The 6,741-nt window shown below is 43.7% G+C and overlaps 1 pseudogene; it reads right to left on the bottom strand.

Moving 5' to 3' along the window:
- Positions 1-2,258: 2,258 nt before the first annotated feature.
- Positions 2,259-5,171, bottom strand: LOC116830965 (olfactory receptor 52K2-like; annotated as a pseudogene).
- Positions 5,172-6,741: the final 1,570 nt, after the last annotated feature.

The following is a 6,741-nucleotide window of genomic DNA, read 5'->3' as shown; positions in this document are numbered from 1 at the left end:
TCCAGTTGTAGCTTAGCCCTGGTTCCCCGTTAGCACAGCTGGTCTGTGCTGACCCAGCTTCCAGGTTTGGTCTGCTCCAGCTGCAGATCCCCAGCTTTGCCTCAGCAGCACTGCTCTGATCAGGAGCGGCACCAGGGTTTTTGGCACCCTAACCGGGGGTCCTTCCACGCTCCCGGTCATTGGCGGCAATTCTGCGGCGAGGGGATCCTTCCGCGCTCCCGGTCTATGGGGCACTTCAGCAGCGGATCCCGGAGCGAGTGAAGGACTCGCCGCAGAATTGCTGCCGAAGACCCGGAGTGCAGAAGGACTCTCCTGCCGAATTGCCACTGAGAGTGGCAAAATGTCGCCCTCCCAAATTCTGGTGCCCTAGGCGACCGCTAGGTCACCTAAATGGAAGCGCTGACCATGGCTCTGAATCCAGCACAGTTCTGCCTTGTGGGCTGCTTCTCTGGCCCTTCTGTTTCTGACTGCTGTTGCTCTGCCTCCAGCTCAGCTTGAGTGATTGCCAGATTTCTACTGCACTATTAGCCCAAAGCGACTTAAAAACAAAGCTAGAAGTAGCTCAATCTATTTCTTGAAACAAATTGTTTTTTTTTCATTAACACATTAGCTATAATCAAGAAAGAAATGGAAGATTTGATTAGATCTCTAGAATATATTTGATTTAAAAAAAAGAAGAAGCTATTAGTTCCTCTAGGAGTTGGTGCATATTAGTAACAAAACTGTGAGATGACAATCAAATTCAAAATCAAAAGCCCAGTCCTGGCACTTGTATCCCAAGTGAGGTTTGGTTGGTGTTTCAAACAAAAAGCAGAGAGTGAAGGTATTAACTATATCTCAAAAGTAGCCACAAACATGTGTAGTCTAAAAACAACAATGACATTATTATGTTATTTATCTCTAATGGCATTCAGTGACGGAAGTCAAGGTCCGTATTTTGAGTTGAATTAGTAGGTTAATGCTAGATACTAAAAGGCAACATTTCATCCTCACTGTCTTTGTTGGGAAGAATGTTTCTGCTGCGGCTCATATATATCAGCAATGACCAGAACAATCATTCCTTTGATTAGTACAAATTCTTCACAACAGATTTTTGTCATTGCATATACACCTTAATAAAAATATTTTCTAAAAGTTCCTCTAGCATCTTGTTGCCCAGTTTTGTTTTTGTCTGAAAAAAAAATCATTAAACTGAAGCGTTGCAACAGTAATGAAACAGCAAACAAGGCAAGTTCACTAAAGTCTTTGTCCTCAGCCGAATCCGTGTGCTCGAGAACTTCAACCCCAAACTGCTCAACTTTGCTTTCCTAAGCATGAGACCTGTGAACCATAGGCAAAACTCTCCATTGTTGCTCCAGCTTTCCAAGGTCTCCACTAATCAATGGCAAAAATGAGATATCAGCCGAACTAAGTCATCCCAAACTGAGCACAGTAAAAGGACTTAGTAGTGCAAGCGATTCAATCAGCTTGACATTGGGAGGCAATCTCTGTTTCATCTGTTGCAATAACACCAATATGAAATTTCGACATCTGCTTTTGACATCTTTGACAACGTGAACTGTTAGTGTCGGTTTTGAAAGTTCTAGCTGAAAAGCAACTGGGCAAAGTGGTCAGTAATTTGACTCAACAGTGATTGTCATAATCCTATTCCCAAAAATACATAGTTTCAGAACTCTCACCAATAAGCTGTAAAGAATCTTCTCAATTCCTGCAGCAGCTTTCCTGGATTATCACTTTCCAACTGAAACATTTGGTTTATCCTCCAAGTTTCCTGAATTACTGGACATAACAAAATCAGGTAAATTTTTCTCCCTGGATCACTGCCCATATGAAAAAGAAGTTCAGCATTGTAGCATCTTTCTTTGTCTTTGGCTATCTGAAAGCATAGCTTTAGTTTGTAAAACTGACCAAGACCCTCTTCACACAGGGCCTAATGCAAAACCACCTTGCTTCAGAAAGCTGCATTATCTTCCGGTAGTCTGGAAGTCACGGAAAGGCCGAGTGACAGGGTGTGTGGGGTTGGGGACTGATGGGTGATGATTAAAGAGATCAGGTGATGGTTAGAGAAAGGGAACTATGCAACAGAAAGAGCAGTGCTTGGTAATGTAGTAATAAGACACTACGTGTGAAGAACTTTTCAGACTGTGAACTTGTACAACGTTGAGTTCAGCCAAACTGGGACAGAAGACCCTTGATTAATGAGGAGATATCATTTCCTCCGCCTGTCTTAAAGGATTAACGTCAGTGGTCCCAGGTGGTCACCTTCTGCAGATGTATTTGATCACTTTGTCATGAAGCGCTTTGTTTTTGACCCCATAAATGATCGGGTTGAGCATGGGGGGGATGAGGAAGAAGAGGTTGGCGAAGATGATGTGAACGTGGGGAGTGATACGCTGACCATACCGGTGTGTCAGAGTGGAGAAAAAGAAGAGAGTAAAAGATGTCATCATCACACAGATGTGGGCTGTGCAGGTGTTGAAAGCTTTCATGTAGGCTTTCTTGGAGGAGATTTTGAGGACAGCCCTGATGATCAGACCATAGGACAGGGCAACCAGTGTCAGATCTGACCCAACTACTAGAAATGCCATCACTAAGCTGTATGTCCTGTTGACAGTGGTGTCCTCACATGACATCTTTGCCACAGCTATGTGCTCGCAGTATGTGTGGGGGATAATGTGGTTGGCACAGAATGGTTGCCTGCTCAGAAGCAGAGGCAGGGGCAGCATGAGGAGAACAGGTCTTATCAAACCCAAAAGCCATAGCTTTGCTATTCGTGCATTGGTGAGGATGGTGGCATAACTCAGAGGACTACATATGGCAACATAGCGATCGAAGGCCATTGTCACGAGGACGGCTGACTGCATAATAGAAACTGCATGAAGGAAAAACATCTGGGTGAGGCAGCCAGCCATAGTAATGCCCTTGAAATTGAACCAAAATATAAACAGTGCCTTTGGCACAATGGAGGTAGAGGTGCCAATGTCTGTGAGAGCCAGCAAGAAGAGCAGCAGGTACATCGGCCTGTGCAGGGTCTCCTCTTTGCCTACAACAAACAAAAGCATGAAATTTCCAAACAGGCCAATAATGTAAAACATAGAGAATGGGATGGAAATCCAGATATGGGCAGCTTCTAGGCCAGGGATGCCCAATAGGATAAATGTTGAAGGGTCAGATGTGGTGAGGTTGAAAGCTGCCATGAGATGGTCAATGCATCGATCGGGCTCAGAAATGCTCAATGTGCCTATGAAGGGAGAAAAGCACAGTAGGGGGTTTTATAACAGACTTTATAACAAATATTTGATCATTATTAACAATCTACAATGAGTGGCGTGACCAGTGAGGTGGCAACATTTGCAAATGGCACCATAGTCATAGTCAAGTCCTGAGAAGTCCTCAGAGTCCTCACCCAGCCATGTGAATGACACATGACCTTCAGTGTCAACAACCGCAACATGTATGATCATTGGAGGAAAAAGCTTGAACTCCTCAAACACCTAACAATGGTATAATTTAACTAAATGAGCTAAAGACATAGACTTGATTGTCAGGGTGCACAGTGCTATGAAACCCTGCTCACATGGTAAAGAGGGACGGAAACTAAGCAAAATGTTGAAATCCAGGAGGAGTGGGATGAGAAATCATACAGAAATTTCAATGCCATGAGATCAGTCTGACAACATTTCACCCTTGTCTATGCAGTACTGGGCCCCCTTCTCACACAGGATGTTGCAGAACTAGAGGGGTTGAGGGAGGTGAAATTAGAATGATCAATGAGAGAGGTTAGAATCATAGGGTTGCAAAGAACGTCAGAAGGTCATCTAGTCCAACCCCCTGCACAAAGCAGGACCAATCCCCAGATTTTTACCCCAGTTCCCCCAAATGTCCCCCTCAAGGATTGAGCTCACAATGCTGGTTTTAACAGGCCAATGCTCAAATCACTGATCTATTTCTCCTCCCCAAGCTTGAAAGGACTGGGACTGTTACCTTACAAAGGACATAGATATGAGGGGATATGAAAAAAGTCTGCAAAATACTGACTGGTAAAGAGTAGACTGAGAATATGTTCTCCCTCTTTCATAACACAAGATCAAGAGGGCTTTCAATTACACCGAAACATGGCAAATTCAAAACAGATAAAAAAGAATGCTATATTCACTTGCTGTCTATTTAAACTGAGGAACTTGTTGCCACAAAAGGAAGTTGAGGTCAGGTGCTAAGCAGGAATCCGGAAGGGTTTGGACATATACATGGATAGTGTCACTATCCGGTTACAATAGTTACAGCTAAACGAATATTTTGGAAAGCCTATAAGGCCACTTATTTCAGGACACAAGCCAATCTGTAACTGTTAGGAATTCTGGTGACACCCTGATGATAGTCAGGTCATCCTCCTGCATCAACTTTGTACTTTGTATTGCAGAATCAGTGGCTCTCACAGTCAGAGAAAGGACAATGGGTTAAAGGTCTGATCCATGATGCCGTTCCTATATTGGAACGGAGCCAAGTTTCCCTCATGGAAAAATACATTCTCATGCTGGCATATGACTTTGTACTCAAGAGAATGGTCACTAGGGACACACATGTTGTGGTATTTTGGGCTACAGACTGGCACCTCTATCACTTCCCTTGTTTCTTTTAGTGAGACATATTCTTGCAGGCACCCAGCTTTGTCTGAGGCATAAGTTAAAGCTGTTAACTAAGTGTAAGCAAAGACATGGGTCAGCAGTTCACCTCCCAACATTTCTCATGCCTGAATATCAAAGAAGTTTGCAGATCATGCAACATTTGGGGGGTGGTAAATAATGAAGAGAACAATTCACTGATTCAGAGCAATCTGGACTGATTGGAAAACTTGTTCAGAGCAACCAACGTGTTATAATATGGGCATGTAAATATCTACATCTAGGAAGAAAGAATGTGGGTAATGCTCACACAATGGGGGGATATCACAGGAAGTGCAATGACCCTGAACTAGATTTGGGGGCATGAAGGGGTAATTAACTAAACAGAAACTCCCAGTGTTACCATGTGGCCAAAAGAGCCTGAGATGATTACCGGGGAAATCTGAAGGAGAGGTAGAGAAGTTACTTTACCTGTATATTTGGCACTAGTGCAACTGCTGCTGGAATCCTCTGTCCAGTTCTGGTGTCCATAATTAAAGATGGATATTGATACACTGAAGAAGGTTAAGAGAAGAAACACAATAATTAGTAAAAGAGCAGAAAACCTGCCTTATAGTGGTAGACTCAAAGATCTCAGTCAATGTAGTTTAACAAAGATGGTTAGGGAGAGACTTGATAACATTCTGTAAGTACCTACACAGGGAACCGATATTGATAAATAGGTTTTTCAGGCTAGCATACAGAGGTGTAACAGGATCCAATGGCTAGAAGTTGAAGTTATAGACATTATGTCTGGAAATAAGTTTGAGATTCCAGTAACTCTCCTGTCAGTTCATTTTGATTCAAATGAGCTCACCTGTCCTTAGAGGCCACAGGGTGACTCTGGTTGAAGTCATGGTAGGCTCATAGCTGGTGTAAATAAAGCCATTACTTTAAGTCCCTACATGTGGATTTAGGGTGAACTCCTGGCTGTTTTCAGAGCTTTGTCATTGATCTCAATGGGATATGATTCAAGAGTCAAGAGTTTTTTTACTTTTGGCTACAAGCTGTATAAATCACAGGTTTGGGTCATGCTACAGAAAGCCCGCTTCTGTAAGGGTGCTGAACGTGTATGAAAGAAACCCCCAGTTTATGTGGCTTTCTGAGACCAGCCATGAGAGATGGGGATTCCAAAGAGGTGGGCCCTGATTTGGCTCCCAGAGAGGCCAGTGTCAGTCTGGAGTGACCCAGTGAAGGTCGAATGTGAGACCTATTCTTGTTGTGAACCCTCTGGTAAAACACATACATACTGCAGAGGCTTTGGCTGAACTTCCTAATAAGGCAGTGAAGTCGCTGAAATGGAAGAATTGAGTGAACCAGAGGAAAAACCACACCGGCCCAAAAAAGGAAGCTGTTGAGACAGACAGAAGGACACAATAAGAGACAAGGAACTAATCTTAAAAACATTCCTATAACTAATCTCTCAGTGTAAATATTTCTTTTAATTTACCAGTAAATCCCTTGGTGTTTCCTAACAATAATCACAACAAACGAGACGTCCACCAGTTGATCGAAAAATCCCACCCCCTAGCCCAGATAGTTCTTGACTTGTCACCTGAACCCCCTTCCAGAGCCCCAGCACTAACATTTAAGTGCAGGATCAGCTAAACTCTACAACAAAATCCTGTTTCAGCAGAGAGATAGAAATCTCTTTAGACAGAGAAGGCAGAACCCAAAACAAGGTATGAACTCTCACGTGTCGAGACTTGCCAGCTGGGCAGCGATTTTTATAACCCCCCCGCTGTACACGTCGCCCCGCAGACTCCCAAGATGCGGCCAAAGACTCCCGGTACAACTTCCTTGGCCGGTGAACAACAAGAGAGCTAGAAAATATGACCTGGAGAACTTCAACCCTAGAGCTCTCCTCTGGGAGTGAAGACCACCAATGTTAGAGCTCGAGAATGTGCAGGGGTAAAGCGTGCCTTGACTGGACTGCTTGCTTACTGCTAGCTGCAAGGATGAAGAATTTTTTGTCTGTGTAAATGTACAGCTACCCCCATCCTGCACTGCACTTGGGTAATCTTCGTGCTTTGCAATATCTTTCCTCCCACAAGTAAGCCATTAACATTGTTTGCCTTTT

This window comes from Chelonoidis abingdonii, unplaced genomic scaffold (assembly GCF_003597395.2).
Source record: "Chelonoidis abingdonii isolate Lonesome George unplaced genomic scaffold, CheloAbing_2.0 scaffold0538, whole genome shotgun sequence".
Classification (NCBI taxonomy): Eukaryota; Metazoa; Chordata; order Testudines; family Testudinidae; genus Chelonoidis; species Chelonoidis abingdonii.
Note: the sequence above shows the minus strand (reverse complement) of the source record. Positions and strands in the feature narration are given on the sequence as shown.